General features: G+C 47.8%; 1 pseudogene across 1 annotated transcript in view; it reads right to left on the reverse strand.

The window, feature by feature from the left end:
* Positions 1-19,229, reverse strand: part of LOC144772150 (pepsin A-like) — a 66,522-nt pseudogene extending 47,293 nt beyond the window's left edge. Inside the window, exons 1-3 of the transcript XR_013599674.1 lie at positions 19,133-19,229; positions 14,590-14,743; positions 3,518-3,635 (exon numbers count right to left, since the gene is read on the reverse strand). The product of XR_013599674.1 is annotated as a pepsin A-like (transcript). The remainder of the gene's footprint in view (positions 1-3,517; positions 3,636-14,589; positions 14,744-19,132) is intronic.
* Positions 19,230-22,164: the final 2,935 nt, after the last annotated feature.

The raw sequence follows: 22,164 nt of genomic DNA on the forward strand, positions 1-22,164 counted from the left end.
CTCTCAAAGCCTACCATCAACAAATTAAAGTAGAAAAGAAAGTCCACTATACTAACTACTTACGCTTGCTGTCTCAGACTCAAAAACTATTTTGAAGATTGTAAAATCATTTACCCACCCTAAAATACTTGAACATGCTATCCCCCATCACAGACCCTCTGTAATCAAATTGCTATTTTTTTCAAAGAAAATACAAAATGTGCAAACTGATTTGTAAACTGATGATAGACCGATTCTTGAATCATTTTAAAACATCAGCTTGAAACAGTCACTCCAAGCAATTCTCGCTTGCAAGTCAGGATTCCCCTTTGACCCTGCCCCTTGGAGGTACTACACACTATTATAGAGATCGTCAATCCAGTCATTAATAATTAATTCCTCACTCTCCTTTGAGGAAGTGCCCTCGGACTGGAACATCGCGGCAGTCAAACCCCTTCAGAAAAATCAAGTGACCAATCCTACTACTCTCTCTGACCTCCGGCCCATTTTCCTACCTTGCCTAAGTAAAGTGACTGAGAAATTAGTCGATAATCAACTGACTTCTTTCTTAGAAGAGGCTAATATTTTGCATCTGACCCAATTGGGTTTTAGGCCCAAACATTCTACAGAATCTGCACTATTACACACTATGGAGACCCTGAAATTTGCAGTGGACGAGGGAAAAATACAGTGCTGATTCCATTAGATTTATTATCCGCATTTCATACCGTCTCCCTGGTGCACCGTCTGAAGACCTGCAGCATTTTCCACCTGGCCCTAGCCTGGCTGAAGTCATTCCTTACCAACCAGAGCCAAGTAGTCACTCTGGGACACTACCAGTCAACAGAGAAGCGTTTGCATTCTGGTGTCCTGCAGGATTCCTACCCTAAGCCCAGGGCAGTTTAAGTATACATGGCTCCGCTTATAGAATCTATATCATCTTTTAATATTGAAAACATCTCTCATGCTGATAATACTCAATTAGTTCTAGTGTTAGGCAAACTCTCTACCAATGTAGAAGGATTGTCTAACTATGTCTCACAGAAGTCTTTCACTGGATGCATTGTAAACACCTGAGATGAAATACCCAAACACTGAGATCATGCTACTAGGAAAGGCCAACATTTTCCTTCCTAGCGAATGGTGGTCTAAGGCTACTCCTCCCCCTCTAACACGATGGATGTATTCAAGAACCTAGGAAGAAGTTCTTTGACTTGCTCCCTTGTATGGAGAGAAAGACAGGGGCAGTGGCCCTAATTACTTCCAGACTGGACTACTGCAATAGCCTGTAAGCAGGCATAAACAAGTCCATCCTAAAAAAACTTTGGACAGTTGAACATGCAGCAGCATGCCTAGTGCTGAAATTACCACCCCGCTCCTCTGCCCTAGCAGCCCTAAAGTTACTTCACTGGTTACCCGTCCATAAACAAGGGCTATTTAAGATCTTGGTACTGACCTTTAGAGCTTATAGAGCATCAGGACCTAAATACCTAACGGCTAGGTTTATGCCTTATGTGACGACACGGCTCCTTAAAACCTCATCAGCAAATCTTCTTAAACCTCCCCCTTCCAGATGCAATACAAAGGGGAGGAATCGATAGCCGTTCTCGGTGCCAAAGCCTGAAATCTACTCCCTGGCCACCCCGCGATTCATTTATTAAGACTAATCTTCAGGAAATCCCTAAAACATGGAGTTTTGGAGCCACAGACTCCCTGTGCCTTTCACTTATCTGAGCTCTGCATTATCTTTCTGAGCATTCTATAGTATCCCGATTACCGCCATGATGCTCCCTTGGAGTGATAGTCGTGAATTACAAAAAATATATACATATAAATACAAATGAAACGCATAATATCTTGGAACAGCATCGACTGCCAAATATTTAACACAAACTAACACTGATTAGACCTTAGAAACCTTAAGCAAATACAAAGAAATCAGCTAGAATGGCCAAAATACCAATTCATCCTGTGTTGATTAATATACCTATATTACAAGAGAATATGAAAAGTCATATAATAAATTAAAATTCTGATTACAATAGTTGAACTTGCTGAAAAGATCTCCAGAGAGATAAACTAGATTTTGAGATCTTAATCAAAATAAGCTGCCCAGACCCTCTCAAACTTCGGAAGTCCGCCAATTCGCTGTGCATAGGCTCGTTCGCTTTTTTTCACCTGCTTCATTTTCCGGACCAATTCATTTTTAGATGGTATAAAGTCTGTTCACCATCTCTGAAGCAAAGAGATCTGGGGACAGCCATTGCAATATATAGTAATATGATCATCTTATCTGAAAGAACAAGGTCTGGGTCATAGCCAAACACTATCAGCCGAATATTACAATAATTGATATAAAAAATGACACATAGTGTAAATAAGCTTCTAAAGTGATAGGATTCTAAACGGTTACATGCAGGCAGCCCATTTCAATGCATCTTAACTCTGAGACCACAATTTCAAGAATGCGGGTTATCTTTAGGTCATACTTAATTAGTGCATCTGATCTTAAAATTTCCATTAAAAAGTGTTGTTTCATAAATACAATTTCTAAAGTGCACAAAAGTATTTTTTCCATAACTACATCAATTTAGGACAGATACACTTGATATGCAAAATGGATTCAGTCAACGAGCCTTTTAAGGCCACCTGGTTCACCACCGACCTCCAAGAAGCCAGACGCTCCTACAGACGTTTTGAGAAACGAGGGAGAAACAACAAATCCACAGAAGACCTGACCACTTACAAGAACAGTATGAGAGAATAACACAACTAATAAGATCCACCAGCAGGACCTTCATCCAGAACAAAATCCTTGCCAACCCTAAATATTCCTGCCTCTTAATAGAGTATGTATCGGAAACTAGGTCCATATGCTTGTATGTTTCGGCTGTTTAGAAGTAAAGGTATCACTGGGGAGGATTTTCCAGACCGATCGATTCATTTGCCCTAGTGTCTGTATTTCAAGTAGGTCATAAGATTCTAAACCCACCAGTAAGATTTGCAAATTCATATACTTGTATATAGATTTACCCAGTTCCTGGTATATTACATGTTTTAGTGAAGTTGGGGCGGCTTTTGTACATTCGCAGATGTAATTTATGGTGCTTCTATAGTGGAGTGATTTAAAGATTTTACACCAAAAACTAGTCTTATAACACAGTGGGGAGTTGCTGTGCGTAGATGTAATAAATTGCGTTAACTTTGAATGACAGGTAGAAGACAGCATGCAGCACAACTTAAATTGTTTCTAACTCTGCTACAAGAGATGTATGTGCGTGTGTGTATGTACATGTGTGTGTGTGTGTTTGTGTGTGTGTGTGTGTGTGTATGCATGTGTGAGTGTGTGCACGCATGTGTGTGCATGTGAGGGTGTGTGCATGTGTGTACTTGTGTGTCTGTGTGGGTGTGTGTGCTTATATGTGTGAGGGTGCATGTGTGGGTGTGTGACATAAAATGAGGGATTCACGGTACAGCAGGATTTGTGAAAGATGTTGCGGCTCACCCTTGTCAATTCAATGTTCATACACATACTTACTGCAGGCAGGACTTTTGCAGTCTGTGGACGGTACCCAGAGATTGGAGGAGCCTGTGTCAAACATCACCCTAAAGGCCTGAGGTGGGGTCCCAATGGAGATTGTGCCATAATAGACCACCTGAAGGAGAATAAAGGGAAAATAAATTACAATTTGCAGAATTGCGACTCTCTTATATGTTGATATTCCACTCTCACACCCGCAATGCACACACTTAGGGCCACATGCATCAAAGTGAGAAATTGCGATTCCTAATTTGCGATTTTTAAGTAATCGCAATTCCTATGCATGTAGGAATCATGCAAAAAAATGGTGAACCCTACACATTCTTTAATTGCAACTCGCAAATTGTGAATCGCATTTAGGGAATAGCTTCCCATTCATTCCTATGGGCCTAGGTACCAATAGGAATAAATGGGAATTGCATGTTCACCAAATAGGTACTTCCAAATTGCCATGAAATTTCAAGGTTTAAGGGTGCCAAAAAGACACCCTGAGGCACCCCTGAAATTGCCATGTGACCACAAGTTTCGCGCACACACATGCCCCAAGGGCATGTGTGTGTGTAACATGGAACCTTGAAAATTGACCATCAGTGCATTTTTCAAAGTTTTTGCAAATTACCATCAACTGGATAATGTGCGACCCCTTATTGCGAAATCACGACTTAAAATTGCATGATACATTGCATTTAGAGAATTGCAATTTACAATTCCCTAAATGCATTCGCAATTTAGGTCATCGCAAATTTTGCGATTACTTAAATTGCGAATTTGGGTTGATGCATCCCAAATGCAAAAACACCGGTCGCAAAGCCCCTTTGCGATCGGTATTTAGACTAATGCATGTGCCCCTTTGTTCTAAAACTTGTAAATAGGCTCAAGTGAGGTTTCTTCTATCTTTAAGTAAAGTCACAACATTCTGAGGTTCACAACATCCCCCATTACTATTCACATAATTCTGGCAAATAGTGCATTTTCAGGGGGATGCCCCTATGCCTCATATTCCACGACGGACAATGCGCAGGTGTAAGGTCAGCGCAAACAGGTATTAGTGCATCAAACTGCTTCTTCTCAGAGATGCTGGCGGAGGCACTCTGGGCCTCATTTATGAGGCCTTGCGTCAGTTTTGCGCTTCCGATGCGTCACTTTTTGTGACGCACCGGCGGCGTAAATCATGCCTCCTGTTGCGCACTATTTACAAAGTGACGCATCTAAGCAGATGCGTCACTTTGTAAACCCCTGCGCTACATTATACCTGCGTCAGGTATAATGTATGCAGAGGGGGCATTCCCCCGCAAAAAGCCTCGTAATAGTGACGCAGTGAAATCTATGAGATTTCACTGCGTCACTTTTAGGATGCTGTTGCGTCAAAATCTTGCGCCTGCCTCACAGCAGGTGTAAGATTGGCGCAAGCCCTTTCACATGGGGCTTTCCCCATGTGAAAGGACACATTGCTGGAGTTGCGTCACTTTTGTGACACACCCCAGCAATGCGTGACTTTTGCGCTTACAGATACGTCAGAAATACTGACGAATCTGTAACTCCTTGCGACATGATGCGTCATACTTTAAATATGATGCATCAATCATGTCGCAAGGAGTGCGCACTGAGAAGTGACGCATCGCTGCTTTCACGCAGCGATGCGTCATTTCTCATAAATTAGGCCCTCTGTACCTGCCTTCACCCCCTGAGAGTGACCAATGACTGGGGGAATACTCAGGTCGCTGTTCTCTTTGGAACATCTGTGTCCTCGCTCTAAACCCAAACCTAATATTGCAAGATGTACCATTGAGGCAAGTGCCCTGTGCAAGCTGACGTATCCACAGATCTGAGTCTGTCATTTGGAATTTGCTCTTTCCAACCAAAGGCTATTATATCTTGCTTATTTCAGATTCTTGTGAAGAAAAAGGTTGGAACAGTGGCCAGGGTTTTTAATTTTAACATCAGTCATGCTGAACTGTAAGTAGAGGTGATGTCATTACTCAGGCTTAAATTATGTTTTAATACATCTTTGAGTAATAGCCCCAGCACAAAGAGAATTATACTCAATACAGATTTTCTGAGGATCGCTAGTGAGGGTCACTGCAGAGAAGAGCAGTGGTGGCTCCTCCGTAATGGCTGGGAAGCGTCACACCCCACTGCCTGGCGCAGAGCCAGCAAATAAAAAATAAACCTTGCTCTGGCATGGTTTTATTTTTTGTTTGCTAGCTTGTGCATGGAGGTGCGGGGCATGGGAGTGTGAAGAAGAAGTTATACTACACTCCCAAAGTGCCCCCTTTTTGTAATTATTTTGGCCACCATGAGTGTGGAAGGGTATGCTCAGACATGAGTCCCTTGCTCATTGCACCATCAGGATTCAAGCAAGCCGGGCCGAAGACGGCTGTAATGCCAGAAACCGGTCCCCGGAAGCTTGTTTCCTTTCCAGTGAAGAATTGGCTTGGTAGTTTGGTCTGCCCTGTTCCCATAATGCACTGGGCCAGGGACAGACTAATTTGCATATAGCCAGGTTCTGAACTGGGATGGTGCAGTGAGCTAAAAAGCGGTGATGGATCAAGCCCTGATCTGTTGACTGGGTAGGAGTGTTCTGATTAACTCAGATACTCTGTCCATCACCACCCCCTTTTTGTAATTATTTTGGCCACCATGAGTGTGGAAGGGTATGCTCAGACATGAGTCCCTTGCTCATTGCACCATCAGGATTCAAGCAAGCCGGGCCGAAGACAGCTGTAATGCCAGAAACCGGTCCCCGGAAGCTTGTTACCTTTCCAGTGAAGAATTGGCTTGGTAGTTTGGTCTGCCCTGTTCCCATGATGCACTGGGCCAGGGACAGACTAATTTGCATATAGCCAGGTTCTGAACTGGGATGGTGCAGTGAGCTAAAAAACGGTGATGGATCAAGCCCTGATCTGTTGACTGGGTAGGAGTGTTCTGATTAACTCAGATACTCTGTCCATCACCACCCCCTTTTTGTAATCATTTGAGGTGTGGGCTGCTGTCTCAATCCAAAAAAACCAAACATGCGCACTTAGGTTTCTCCAGCCTGGATTCATTCAGCAGCCGGGCTGGAGAAATCCCCACATACTCCCTGGTCTGAGCAAGACATATTTTCACCCCGCTCAGACCAAACCCTGTGCTGCGCTGCACCTCAAGGATTGGCTCGGAATCTGTCCCAGGGGCTGCTGGGATCCAGGAAAAGGCCTGCAGGAGCAACGACGAAGGTGGCCCGCGGCGTCAGATAACTTTTAAAAATGATTATTAACCCATCATCCCCTCCTGCCCTCCCCCAGCGCGCTGCCTTCCCGCCCTACAACCCTTTATGAGAGGCAGCCACTATTGGAAAAGAGACACATGAAGGAAGGACACAAATGTAAAGTGTTCATACAAATTGAGGCAGAGGGGTCGCTCCTTACAAAAACACCAAATAAAATTAACACACCGGGCCTATTTATGAAACTGCTTGCATCGCTCTGGCACCATGTAACATGGTGCAAGACCGAAGCAAATTTTAAGACAGATTTTTAAAGGCATGTGTGGCTCTGAGTGGCTCGAAACATCTGGAGTAATGCAACACAGTGCAAATCGCTGCATTGAATTACTCTGCCTTGGGGAGACATTCCATGAGTGTTGCGCTTGTCCCCATGCTTCCGTGGATTTCAAGAACTTGTAAAGATTGGGATGTGCCAACGTCTCAAATCTTTCCAGGGGAGCCATTGCAAGGAGAAACATATCTATTGCTCCTTGTTTCTCCCTCTTTCTATGCAGGCTGCATTCTGCAGCACACATAGAAAAGGGAATATGGCTCCAAGGATTGTTTTTAAGAAGGAAAGTGTCCCTTCCTGCCCAAAAACAATCCTGCAGTGCCACAAGGCTGCCAAAAGGGTGCAAGCACAAAGAATAGGACAGGAATGTGCAGCATTGCCTTAAATATGGCACATTCCTCCCCTCTCCCTGTCAGACACTGCTGAAAGGTCAATTGCTGCCATTCACTGGGTGACATTCCCATATGTGGGCCCCTAAATCTTTGTATAGAGTATACTGAAGCCTGAAGACACCACCGACCGCCTATGGCAGCATTGTATGCTCTTCGAGAAAAGAACATACCATGCACACGCTCTTCCTTAAAGTCTATTTCACAGTTTGGTGCCAATGCAAGACACAATAAGTAAAGAGGAGGAGGGAACTTGAACAATGCTACCCATAAGAAAGAGGAACTACCACATTCTTAGAATGCAACATGTCAACATGGAAGCAGCGCTCCCAAACAGGGACTCTGTAAAAGGAGATTCTGGTGACTGGACAGTAATGTGTGCCCACACCTGATGGAACACATGAGCAGTGCTATGCAACCACACTTTGTGAAAAACATGAACTGTGCTGTGTGCCCACGCCTGGTGCAACTCATGAACAGTGCTGTGCGCCCATACCATCTGGAACTCATAAGCAGTGGTGCGTGCCCACACCTGTGGGAACACATGAGCAGTGCTTTGTGCCCACACCTGGTGGAACTCATGAACAGTGCTGTGCGCCCACACCTTCTGGAACTCATAAGCAGTGCTGCATGCCCACTCCTGCTGGAACACATGAGCAGTGTTGTGTGCCCACACCTGGTGGACAACATGAGCAGTGTTATGTGCTCACACATGGTGAAACACATGAGCAATGCTGCTTCCCCACACCTGGTGGAACACATGAGCAGTACTGTGTGCCCAAACCTGGTGGAACTCATGACCAGTGTTTGGTGGCCACACCTGGTGGAACACATGAGCAGTGCTGCTTCCCCACGTCTGAGGGAACACATGAGCAGTGCGGTATGACCACACCTGATGGAACTCATGAGCAGTGCTGTGTGCCCACACCTGGTGGACCACATGAGCAGTGCTGTGTGCCCACACCTGGTGGACCACATGAGCAGTGCCATGTGCGCACGCCTGGTGGAACTCATGAGCAGTGCCTTCTGCCCACATTTGTGGAACTCATGAGTGTTACTGTGTGCCCACTCCTGGTGGAACACATGAGCAGTGCTGTGCACCCACAGTTGATGGATACATATTAGCAATGATGTGTGCACACTCCTGGGGGAACAAATGAGCAGTGCTGTGTGCACACACCTAGGGGAACACATAAGCAGTGCTGTGTTGCCTCACCTGCACCCACTCCTAGTGGAGCACATGAGTAGTGCTGTGTGCACACACCTGGTAGAACACATGAGCAGTGCTGTGTGCACACACCTGGTGGAAAACACGGGCAGTGCTGAGTGCCCTCACCTGTGCCCACACCCGGTGGAACACATGAGCAGTGCTGTGTGCCCACACCTGGTGGACCACATGAGCAGTGCTGTGTGCCCACACCTGGTGGACCACATGAGCAGTGCCATGTGCGCACGCCTAGTGGAACTCATGAGCAGTGCCTTCTGCCCACATTTGTGGAACTCATGAGTGTTACTGTGTGCTCACTCCTGGTGGAACACATGAGCAGTGCTGTGCACCCACAGTGATGGATACATATTAGCAATGATGTGTGCTCAATCCTGGGGGAACAAATGAGCAGTGCTGTGTGCACACCTGGGGGAACACATAAGCAGTGCTGTGTTGCCTCACCTGCACCCACTCCTAGTGGAGCACATGAGTAGTGCTGTGTGTACACACCTGGTAGAACACATGAGCAGTGCTGTGTGCACACACCTGGTGGAACACACGAGCAGTGCTGTGTGCCCTCACCTGTGCCTACACCCAGTGGAACACATGAGCAGTGCTCTGTGCACACACCTGGTTGCACACATGAGCAGTGCTGTGCGCCCTCCTCTGCGCCAACACCTGGTGGAACTCATGAGCAGTGCTGTGTGCCCACACCTTGTGGAACACATGAGCAGTGCTGCTTCCCCACTCCTGGTGGAACACATGATCAGTGCTGTGTTCCCAAACCTGGTGGAACTCATGAGTAGTGCGTGGTGCCCACACTTGGTGAAACACATGAGAAGTGATCTGTGCACACACCTGGTTGCACAGATGAGCAGTGCTGTGCGCCCTCATCTGCACCAACACCCGGTGGAACTCATGAGCAGTGCTGTGTGCCCACACCTTGTGGAACACATGAGCAGTGCTGATTCCCCACACCTGATGGAACACATGAGCAGTGCTGTGTGCCCATACCTGGTGGAACTCATGAGCAGTGCTGGGTGCCCACACCTGGTGGACCACATGAACAGTGCCATGCATGCACTCCTGGTGGAACTCATGAGCAGTGCTGTGTGCCCACATTAGGTGGAACTCATGACCATGCTGTGTACCCACTCCTGGTGGAACTCATGAGCAGTGTTGTGCGCCCACACCTAGTGGAACTCATGAGCAGTGCTCTGTGCCCAAAACTGGTGGGTACACATTAGCAGTGCTATGTTCCCTCACCATATAGAACACATGAGTATTGTTGTCTACCCACACCTGGTGGAACACATGAGCAGTGCTTTGCAATCAATCAATCAATCACAGCATTTATATAGCGCACTACTCACCCGGCGGGTCTCAAGGCGCTGGGGGGGGGGGTCTGCTACTGCTCGAACAGCCAGGTCTTGAGCTGCTTTCTGAAGGCGAGGTGGTCCTGGGTCAGGCGGAGGTGGGTCGGAAGTGAGTTCCACGTCTTGGCGGCCAGGTGGGAGAAGGACCTTCCTCCTGTGGTGGCTCTTCGGATGCGGGGGACGGCGGCGAGGGCGCGGTTGGTCGATCGAAGCTGGCGTTTGGGAACGTAGAAGTTGAGGCGGCTGTTGAGGTATTCTGGGCCTTGATGTGTAGGGCTTTGTGTGCGTGGGTGAGGAGCCGGAAGGTGATTCTCTTGTTGACCGGGAGCCAGTGCAGGTCTCTCAGGTGCCCGGAGATGTGGCTGCGGTGGGGGATGTCCAGGATGAGTCGTGCTGAGGTGTTCTGGATCCGCTGGAGTCTCTTCTGGAGTTTGGCAGTGGTTCCGGCGTAGAGGGAGTTGCCGTAGTCCAGACGGCTGGTGACGAGGGCCTGGGTGACCGTCTTCCTGGTCTCGTGGGGATCCATCGGAAGATCTTACGTAGCAGGCGCAGGAAGTTGAAGCACGACGAGGAGACGGCGTTGGCTTGTCTGGTCATGGAGAGGGAGGAGTCCAGGATGAAGCCCAGGTTGCGTGCGTGGTCTGTGGGTTTGGGTGCGCTGCCCAGGGCGGGGGGCCACCAGGAGTCGTCCCAGGCGGAGGGTGAAGATCCCAGGATGACGACTTCCGTCTTGTCCGAGTTCAGTTTCAGGCGGCTGTTCATCATCCACTTGGCAACGTCTGTCATCCCTTCGTATAGGTTGGCTCTGGCGGTTGCGGGGTCGTTGGTGAGGGAGAGGATCAGCTGGGTGTCGTCGGCGTATGAGATGATGTTGAGGTTGTGCTGGCGTGCGATGGTTGCGAGGGGGCTCATGTAGACGTTGAAGAGTGTTGGGCTGAGCGAGGAGCCCTGAGGGACGCCGCAGATGACTTCGGTGGCCTCCGATCTGAACGGGGGGAGGCGGACTCTCTGTGTCCTTCCGGCGAGGAAGGAGATGATCCACTCCAGTGCCTTCTCCTGGATTCCGACGTTGCTGAGGCGCTGTACTAGGGTACGGTGGCAGACAGTGTCGAAGGCCGCGGATAGGTCCAGGAGGATGAGGGCCGCTGTTTCACCGTTGTCGAGCAGGGCTCGGATGTTATCGGTGGCTGCGATCAGGGCGGTCTCGGTGCTGTGGTTGGCCCGGAAGCCAGACTGCAAGAGGTCGAGGGAGCCATTCATCTCGAGGAAGGCGGCCAGTTGCTTGTTGATGGTCTTCTCGATGACTTTCGCCGGAAATGGGAGCAGCGAGATGGGGCGGTAGTTCTTGAGGTCGGTGGGGTCGGCTGATGGCTTCTTAAGTAGGGCGCTGAGTTCGGCGTGCTTCCAGCTCGCCGGGAAGGTCGCTGTGTCGAAGGAGGTGTTGATGATGTCCCGCAGGTGGGGTGCGATGACAGCGTCGGCCTTGTTGAAGACGTGGTGAGGGCAGGGGTCTGTCGGAGATCCGGAGTGGATGGAGTTCATCGTGTGGACGGTGTCTTCGGTGCTGATCAGGGTCCAGGCGCGGAGGGTGGTTGTGGCGGGTGGTGGTTCGGTCGTGGCGTGCGTCGGTTGAGTGCTGAAGCTGTTGTGTATGTCCGCGATCTTGTTGTGGAAGTAGGAGGCGAGGGAGTTGCAGAGGTCTTGAGAGGGGGTGATGTCGTTGTTTCCGGCGTTGGGGTTGGAGAGCTCTTTCACGATGTTGAAGAGTTCCTTGCTGTTGTGTGCATTGTTGTCCAGTCGTTCCTTGAATGCGGTTTTCTTGGTGGTGTGGATCAGTTGGTGGTGTTTTCGGGTGGCGAGCTTGAGGGCAGTCATGTTGTCTGGTGTTGGGTCTCTGCGCCAGGTTTTCTCGAGTGCTCTGCATTTCTTCTTGGAGCTCTTGAGTTCGTCGTTAAACTATGGTGCTTTCTTGCTGCCGGGTCGGCTCGGCGGGGTCTTCAGAGGGGCGAGGTCGTCTGCGCAGTCGCTGATCCATTTCGTGAGGTTGGTGGCCGCTTGGCTGGGGTTCGTTGTGCTGGTCGGAGGGTTCATGTTCAAGGAAGTAGCGAGCTGGTCTGCAGTGATCTTGTTCCAGCTTCTGCGGGGAACCTGTTGCTGGTGATGGTGGAACGTGGTCCTTCTGAAGCTGAAGTGGACGCAGCTGTGCTCCGTCCAGTGGAGTCCGGTGGCGTGGCTGAAGGCGATGTCCTTGCTGGAGGAGAAGACGGGGTCGAGCGTGTGTCCGGCGTAGTGGGTGGGGGTGGTCACCAGTTGCTTGAGTCCGAGGTTGGCGAGGTTGTCCAGCAGGGTGGTGGTGTTGCGGTCGTTGTTGTTCTCCAGGTGGAAGTTGAGGTCCCCGAGGAGGATGTAGTCGGCGGAGGGGAGGGCGTGCGGGCTGATGAAGTCGGCGATGTCTTCGCTGAATTGTGTGCGTGGTCCCGGGGGTCTGTAGATGAGGGTGCTTCTGAGGGTGGTCTTGGGATTGGCGTGAATCTGGAAGTGCAGGTGTTCGGCGGGTGCGAGGGTATCGTCGGTGTCAGTCGTGATGCGGATGGTGTTCCTGTGGATGATGGCGATGCCTCCTCCTGTCTGGTTGACGCGGTCTCTCCGGATGATCTTGTAGCCGTCCGGGATGGCGATGGCGATGTCGGGCGCTGAGGAGGCGTTCATCCAGGTTTCCGTGAGGAAGGCGACGTCTGGGGCTGCGTTGTCGAGCAGGTTCCAGAGCTCGACGGCGTGTCTGTGGACGGAGCGGGTGTTGAGCAGGATGCACTTCAGGTGGGTGCTGCTGGACTTCGGCTTGGTGGGTGCTGGTGTGGCGTGGGTCCGGTTGCAGGTGAACTTGCAGGAGTGGCAGCTGAAGGGTCCGTGGGTGCACCCACACCTGTTTTAATACCTGAACAGTGATGTGTGCCCACACCTGGTGGAACACATGAGCAGTGCCATGTGCCCACACCTGATGGAACACATGAGCAGTGCTGTGTGCCCAAACCTGGTGGAACTCATGAGCAGTGCTGGGCGCCCACACCTGGTGGGCCACATGAACGGTGCCATGCATGCACTCCTGGTGGAACTCATGAGCAGTGCTGTGTGCCCACATTGGGTGGAACTCATGAGCAGTGCTCTGTGCCCACAACTGGTGGACACACATTCGCAGTGCTATGTTCCCTCACCTTATAGAACACATGAGTATTGCATTCTGCCCACACCTGGTGGAACACATGAGCAGTGCTTTGCACCCACACCTGGTTGAACACGTGAACAGTGGTGTGTGCCCACACCTGGTTGAACACATGAGCAGTGCCATGTGCCGACACCTGGTGGAACATATGAGCAGTACTTTGCACCCACACCTGGTGGAACACATGAGTAGTGCTGTGCGCCCTCAAATGCTCCCACTCCTGGTGGAACACATGAGCAGTGCTGTGCTGTGTGCCCACACCAGTTGCAGCAAAAGAGCAGTGATGTGTGCATAAACCTGGTGGAACACATGAAAGTGCTGTGCGCACACACCTGGTGGAACACATGAGCAGTGCTCTGCATCCCTCACCTGCGTCCACACCTGTTGGAACATATGAGCAGTGTTGTGTAAGCACACTTGGTTGAACAAAAGAGCAGTGCTGTTTGCCTTCATCTTCGCCCACAACTGGTGAAACACATGAGCAGTGCTGTGCGTACACCTGGTGGAACACATCAGCAGTGCTGTGCACACACAGCTTATGAAACACCTAGAACGCTGTTCTTCATCTGAGAGCTGTGCCAGTGGCTCATCGTGGCAGCAACCCGCAACTATCTGATCAATTTGTTTCATACCACCCAAGCTTCAGGCTACAAGGCATGCTACACTGTTTTATATTTTCATCTCTACATTAGGATGGACATGCTGCCTTTTGCTCTCCCCATTCCTGTGGGTCCCTACTGACTGTGACTGCACCCAAATTCCAAGCAGACATTGTCTTGCATCATATATAGTCTGTTAAACACTTTTTAGCCGCTTTGCTCTTCTGTCTGCAAGAACACCAGACAGGTACCCTACATTCATGGAAGTACAGAGTGTTATGATCCAAAAGTGTTCTAAATGATCACTGAAAAGCCACACATGGAGTTAATGTCACTTTTCATGCAGATGTATTATAAGTGTAGCCTGCACCTTCATTGGCCACCCACCACACATACACACGCACACACAAAAACACACCACCCCAGCACACACTCACCCCCAGCACACACTCACCCCCACCACACACAGGCCCACCCCCACCACCACACACCCATCTGCTCCTTCTGATCATCTTTACCGCCTCCTATAAACACAAGGGTGCAATGGACAGACAAGTAAATCACCTCTACCCTCATCTCTTCCCCAACGTTCTGAGACCGCTCTGTGCCTTTCATTGTCTATGTGCAGACACTACAGCTCACAGGGTCCACAAGAAAAAGATGCATGCATGCAATCATTGCAGGTTCCAGACAGCCCTTATAAGGAAGGGTTTTTATGGCTGAAATGGTCTATTTTACTCACATCCAAATAATTCCACATTGACTCATAGGTGACTACAGCGTCCTCGGTCTGTGAGAATTTACTGGCCACTTCTTCGTACGTCTTCAAGTAATCGCTCAGCTTCCCCTCTTCCCTCAGATGATCCCGGAGGGATTTCCCTTTCGTCAGAGAGATCCTGAAGGAAAGGAATACACAGTAAGAGAAGACAGAGAGGGTGGGAGCATCACACGCACTCAAGAATTCCTTTTAAGAAGTGATGGGCCTATATAGGTCTAAGGATCTCTCCTGATACCAGGGTCATTTTCCATCAAGGTTTTCAAGTGACTTCAGATAGGTCTAAAGAGTGAGGCTTCGGTTCATGATGGTGCCACTTGGAACCACGAGTTGGAAAAAAACATGTCATTGAGAAATACCCAAAGAATGTTTGATGCAGTGTATGGGCCACCCGAAGCATCCTCCTAAGATCAGATCAGCTGTGCAGGGGTACAGGGGCTATGGACACACAAAGCACCTTCCTCTGCTCTGATCAACAGTGCAGGGGTGCAGGGGTCATGGGCCACAACGCACCTTACTCATCTCAGATCAGCAGGGGTGCAGGGGTCATGGGCCACACAAAGCACCTTCCTCTGCTCTGATCAACAGTGCAGGGGTGCAGGGGTCATGGGCCACAACGCACCTTACTCAGCTCAGATCAGCAGGGGTGCAGGGGTCATGGGCCACACATAGCACTTTTCTCTGCTCTGATCAACAGTGCAGGGGTGCAGGGGTCATGGGCCACAACGCACCGTACTCAGTTCAGATCAGCAAGGGTGCAGGGGTGCAGGGGTCATGGGCCACACAAAGCACCTTCCTCTGCTCTGATCAACAGTGCAGGGGTGCAGGGGTCATGGGCCACAACGCACCTTACTCAGCTCAGATCAGCAGGGGTGCAGGGGTCATGGGCCACACATAGCACTTTTCTCTGCTCAGATCAGCAGTGCAGGGGTGCAGGGGTGATGGACACACAAAGCACCTTCCTCTGCTCAGATCAGCAGTGCAAGGGTAAGGGGGCGATAGACACACAAGGCACCTTCCTCTGCTCTGATCAGCAGTGCAGGGGTGCAGGGGTCATGGCCACACAAAGCACCTTCCTCAGCTCAGATCAGCAGTGCAGGAGTTCAGGGGTCATGGGCCACCCAAAGCACATTCCTCTGCTCTGATCAGCAGTGCAGGGGTGCAGGGGTCATGGCCACACAAAGCACCTTCCTCAGCTCAGATCAGCTGTACAGGGGTACAGGGGTTATGGACACACAAAGCACCTTCCTCTGGTCTGATCAGCAGTGCAGGGGTACAGGGGTTATGGACACACAAAGCACTTTCCTCTTGTCCGATCAGAAGTGCAGGGGTACAGGGGTTATGGACACACAAAGCACCTTACTCAGCTCAGATCAGCTGTACAGGGATACAGGGGTCATGGGCCACGAAGCACCTTACACAGCTCAGATCAGCAGTGCAGGGGTGCAGGGGTCATGGCCACACAAAGAACCTTCCTCAGCTCAGATCAGCAGTGCAGGGGTGCAGGGGTCACGGGTCACACAAAGCACCTTCCTCAGCTCAGATCAGCTGTACAGGGGTACAGGGGTCATGGGCCACAAAGAAGCTTCATCAGCTCAGATCAGCAGTGCAGGGGTACAGTGGTGATAGACACACAAAGCACCTTCCTCTGCTCTGATCAACAGTGCAGAGGTGCAGGGGTCATGGGCCACAACGCACCTTACTCAGCTCAGATCAGCAGGGGTGCAGGGGTCATGGGCCACACATAGCACCTTCCTCAGCTCAGATCAGCAGTACAGGGGTGCAGGGGTGATGGACACACAAAGCACCTTCCTCTGCTCAGATCAGCAGTGCAGGGGTACAGGGGCGATAGACACACAAGGGACCTTCCTCTGCTCTGATCAGCAGTGCAGGGGTGCAGGGGTCATGGCCACACAAAGCACCTTCCTCAGCTCAGATCAGCAGTGCAGGAGTTCAGGGGTCATGGGCCACACAAAGCACATTCCTCTGCTCTGATCAGCTGTACAGGAGTACAGGGGTCATGGACACACAAAATACCTTCCTCAGCTCAGATCAGCAGTGCAGGGGTACAGGGGTTATGGACTCACAAAGCCCCTTCCTCTGCTAAGATCAGCAGTGCAGGGGTACAGGGGTCATGGACACACAAAATACCTTCCTCAGCTCAGATCAGCAGTGCAGGGGTGCAGGGGTCATGAGCAACAGAAAGCACCTTCCTCTGCTCTGATCAGCAATGCAGAGGTCATTTTCAAATTGTATCCAAAGTTTGACTTTTACAGTGTTTTGTGGGTAGTAATGCAGAGGGTTCACTTCACAATGCACTCCTCTAGGAATCCAGGGGTATATTATCAAGGGGTTTATCTCCGCTTTTTTGGCTTTAAAAGACAAGAAAGCGGAGATAAAATTATCTCCCTATTACCAAGCTGTCGCTAACACCAGTTAGTGACAGCTAATAGGAGATAGCGACCATCTTGGGCCCCGCTTTGCATGTCAGTGATATTTATCACTAATGACATGCAAAGTGGGCGTGCCAAGATGTTAGCGACTGAAAACAGTCGCTAACATCGCTATCTCCTATTACCAACTTTTGGAGATATTCGCGCTAAGCGCGAATATCTCCAAAAGCTAACACCTGCCCTGAGCAGTTCTTCACCATGTTATCCAATGGGAGGTGGATAACATGGCTAAGAGCATTTGCTCGATAATGCATGAATATCGCTGACTTTTCAGCGATATTCATGCATTGCGGCCGTTTTTTATCGCATTTGCGATAAACCTTGCTAATAGCAAGGTTTATCTGCGATAAAAATCGCCGATGTGCGGCGATAATTTTTGTCTCTAAACAAGTTAGAGACAAAAATTATCGCTAGTTGTTGGTAATATACCCCCCAGTTTTCAGAAATGTCACGAGTAAGTAGGTTTCCCTGGGTGTTGGTCTAAAACAGGCCCAAGTACTACAGCTACACACATCACTCGAATGAGTCAATTTGCAAGGCAAACCTTTTCAGGGCTTATTTACAAGTCCCTTGCGCCACCGGTGCAACACATTTAGGCGGTGCAAGGGGCTTGTAAATAAAACCTTGATGTCTCCACATTGCTTTTTCATACTTTTTCTGCTGTAGGTGATAGGTCCAGCCACACAAGTGAGTACTGCTTTTATCAGGACAAGTGTGGGAATATAGCACAGTAGAACATTTCTTTTTATCAATTTAATATTGTCAGCTCTTGACCTCTAAATGTTATGTTACGTTAATGAGATTTTTAGAGCGCTCTGTTACCCTGAGGTGTCCTGGCGCTATACGCTGCCTATCTAGGAGAAACTGTGGCAAGTTAATGTGTATTAAAGAACACATTTTGGAAAGGCTGCCTAAATCACTTGATTGTATGGGTAACCCCAAATTCAGAGCTATACAGATAAGCACTATTCCCAAACTCACTACTTAGGGCTCATTTCAGAAATGTAAAGGTTTCATCCATATACATTTTGCATTTAATATTTTTTATGACATGAAGTGCTACCTGACAAGTCCACAAGAAATATCACTATACACTGTAGCTCAGCCATCAAGTCTGGGTGTAAAGTGTTGAGATTGTGCTATATTGTGAAACATAAACCTGACACAAAATAAAGTGTTGGATTTATAATTTAACACAAATTGTGATTTGCTTTGGATAACAATCAAAAGTAATGCAAAGCTGCACAATTCTTTTCTTTGAATTAGTTTGAGTAAAGGTGGCATGAAATGGGTGGTGCACCGGCTTTGCCATGCAACCAATTATGGGTGTTGACATATATCCCTATGGACAAGGCATTGTAGACAGAGATTCGTGCCAATATAGACATGTTTTCATATATCTTTCTTTTTTCCACTTTGCATTTGTGCTAGAAGGGACCCCCTGTTCAAATCTATGCTTACCACAACACATGCACCTTGGCACTATGGTGCAAGGGTGTCTGTATCTGCACATGGCTGCTAAAAGTGCCCCTGGGCCTGGCAAAGGCAGAGCAGCATCACCTCTTAGTAGAAATGGAACAGCTCTGCTCTCTTATGTTCATGCAATGCAGCCCAGGAACTTTACTTGCTGTGCCATGTTGCATGATTTTTGTTAAACCTGAGCCCTGGTGTGTACAATACAAAAGACTAACTACGCCACGTATTCTTCCAAGTATGATCAATCATCATATGATAGCAATTAAAATGTAAATAGTAGCACCTGCAACCCACTCTGCTTAGAAGTTGCAAAAGAAATGTCATGAATTGCTATAGAGAAAGTATCTCATGTATACAACATAAGTGTTCTCAGCCTACATATTTCATGGAAATCTGAACAGCAATACAGAAATGTCACAGCACAGCCATGGCCAAACTCCCTTTTAATGTGCCCTTAGTAGCACAACCTCTGAGAGCGGCTTCTATGTCAGTCCTTCAGTCTTTGTGACACCGTTGTCAGTCTGTGCTTTAGGACTCCTTCCTAACCCTCTGCTAAAATAAGCTTTTTGGTAACTACTCACCTGACCACACACTCAGAGAGGGCCACCAGCCCCAGGAGCAGCAGCAACTTCATGGCTCTCACTTCTGTCCAAAGTATCAGAATGAATCTAAGACTCAGGTTTTCAGATGTGAAGACCAAAGTCAAGAGGGTCCCTAATATACTGCAGTGGGTGCCCCTCACACAACCTTCACAGCCTGATAAGAAGGTTTGAGTGAGATATGAGATAAAAATCTTATCAAAAGCCCAGATAAGAGACCACTTTCAACACTTCTAATCTCTGTAACTTTAAGTAATGTTAGTGACGCAAGCACACTTTTGTCAGTAGCATAAGTCTGATAAAGTTTAGGAAGAACATGCACCTACCTTCAAAGGCAGGCTAATCTATCAATCCATGAATGCACATTTCCAATGGAACATGTTTATATTATATCACTTTGTCAGAACTAAGGCACCTTGCACAATGTGATAAGGAACTACTTAGAAACTTACAATGATGTAGGTGAGGAATGTGGGATCAATGACAACATCGATGAAAACAATATTGATTCATAAAAAATCTCCAAAAATATATTATTTACAAAATTCTTGCTATCCTATACTTATTTACCAACAACACATATATCGACGACTAAAGTATGGCAGATAAAAATATCCATTTCTACTAATATTGAAAGCACAACTATCCTAAACAAAAATATTCTTACCTATGAATAAATATTTAAAACATCTCACATATCGATACACACAACATCGTCTACACTAATGGCACAAACAATAAAGACAATATTACAAAATAATATAGTAACGCTATTCAATTAACACAACACGTACAATTAAATTCTACATAAACTAATTAATCCTCTAACTTCATTATTTAAATTAAACAATAAAATAAATTTCAAACAACCAAATAATTAAAAAACAAAGATGCTTTCAACAATTAATGTAATATAAAGCATAAACATTATTAAATAAAATTAAACAAAAAAATGCATCCAAAATAGCACAAGAACACAGAAATATATATAAGCCTTCACCATATACACTAATTATCATCCACCATAAAAGGTAACAAATTATGCAAAACAATGCAACTAAAAGAACATTAACCAGTTAAAACAACCATAAAGTAAATTATTCAAGAACAATAGGAACTTAATTAATATACAATATAAAAGGAGCAGAACAGTTTAACACCAACCACACCCAAATCAATTGGGCTCCTATATAGCCAAGTCAGCACAAGCACCGGAAATGTTAATTGGACATGTACAAAAAACGACTCCAATTCATGTTATTGGAGGGCTTCTACAAAAAAGGATGGTATTGACACGAGAGAACACAACCACCCCTAATTGTCACGCAAATTGAAGTAAGGTTAGTGTTTCAAGATTTAAAACAGTCAAACACTAGTGGCCAAGAGCCCACAATCAGAATTCTAAAAAAAATGCCCAAAATATATCCCTAAAGTATCTGTACAAATCACAGGAATGCTACCAGATATATCAATTTTAAAATGCATAATAACTAAAAAAAGATACAGAAAAGGGGGTGGTGATGAACAGAGTGTCTGAATTAAGCAGACCACTCTTACCCAGTCCAAAGATCAGGGCTTGATCCATCACCGTTATTTATCTCACTGCCCCATCCCAGCTCAGAACCTGGCTATATGCAAATTAGTCTGTCCCTGGCCCAGTGCATCATGGGAACAGGGCAGACCAAACTACCAAGCCAATTCTTCACCAGAAAGGAGACGAGCTACCGGGGACCGGTTTCTGGCATTTCAGCCTCTTCGGCCCGGCTTGCTTGAATCCTGATGGAGCAGTGAGAAAGGGACTCATGTCTGAGTATACCCTGCCACACCTATAGTGGCCAAAAACGATACAGAAAAGGGGGTGGTGATGAACAGAGTGTCTGAATTAAGCAGACCACTCTTACCCAGTCCAAAGATCAGGGCTTGATCTATCACCGTTATTTATCTCACCATCAGGATTCAAGCAAGCCGGGCCGAAGACGCCTGAAATGGCAGAAACCGGTCCCCGGAAGCTTGTTTCCTTCCCAGTGTAAGAATTGGCTTTTGTAGTCTGGTCTGCCCTGTTCCCATGATGCACTGGGCCAGGGACAGACTAATTTGCATACAGCCGGGTTCTGAAACTGGGATGGTGCAATGAGCTAAAAAACGGTGTTGGATCTAGCTCTGATCTCTTGACTGGGTGAGAGTACTCTGCTTAATTCAGAGACTCTGTCCATCACCACCCCTTGTTGTAAATAATTTTGTCCACCCTAAGCGTGGAAGGGTATACTCAGATGTGAGTCCCTTGCTCATTGCACCATCAGGATTCAAGCAAGCCGGGCCGAAGACGCCTGAAATGGCAGAAACCGGTCCCCGGAAGCTTGTTTCCTTCCCAGTGTAAGAATTGGCTTTTGTAGTCTGGTCTGCCCTGTTCCCATGATGCACTGGGCCAGGGACAGACTAATTTGCATACAGCCGGGTTCTGAAACTGGGATGGTGCAATGAGCTAAAAAACGGTGTTGGATCTAGCCCTGATCTCTTGACTGGGTGAGAGTACTCTGCTTAATTCAGAGACTCTGTCCATCACCACCCCTTGTTGTAAATAATTTTGTCCACCCTAAGCGTGGAAGGGTATACTCAGATGTGAGTCCCTTGCTCATTGCACCATCAGGATTCAAGCAAGCCGGGCCGTAGACGTCTGAAATGGCAGAAACCGGTCCCCGGAAGCTTGTTTCCTTCCCAGTGTAAGAATTGGCTTTTGTAGTCTGGTCTGCCCTGTTCCCATGATGCACTGGGCCAGGGACAGACTAATTTGCATACAGCCGGGTTCTGAAACTGGGATGGTGCAATGAGCTAAAAAACGGTGTTGGATCTAGCCCTGATCTCTTGACTGGGTGAGAGTACTCTGCTTAATTCAGAGACTCTGTCCATCACCACTCCTTGTTGTAAATAATAACTAAAAAAAGGCACAAGTGACACTCCTGCTGTCCTGTAAAAACATGATGACATCCAAATTCCTGAACACTTAACGACAACAC

Source organism: Lissotriton helveticus, chromosome 8 (assembly GCF_964261635.1).
Source record: "Lissotriton helveticus chromosome 8, aLisHel1.1, whole genome shotgun sequence".
Classification (NCBI taxonomy): Eukaryota; Metazoa; Chordata; class Amphibia; order Caudata; family Salamandridae; genus Lissotriton; species Lissotriton helveticus.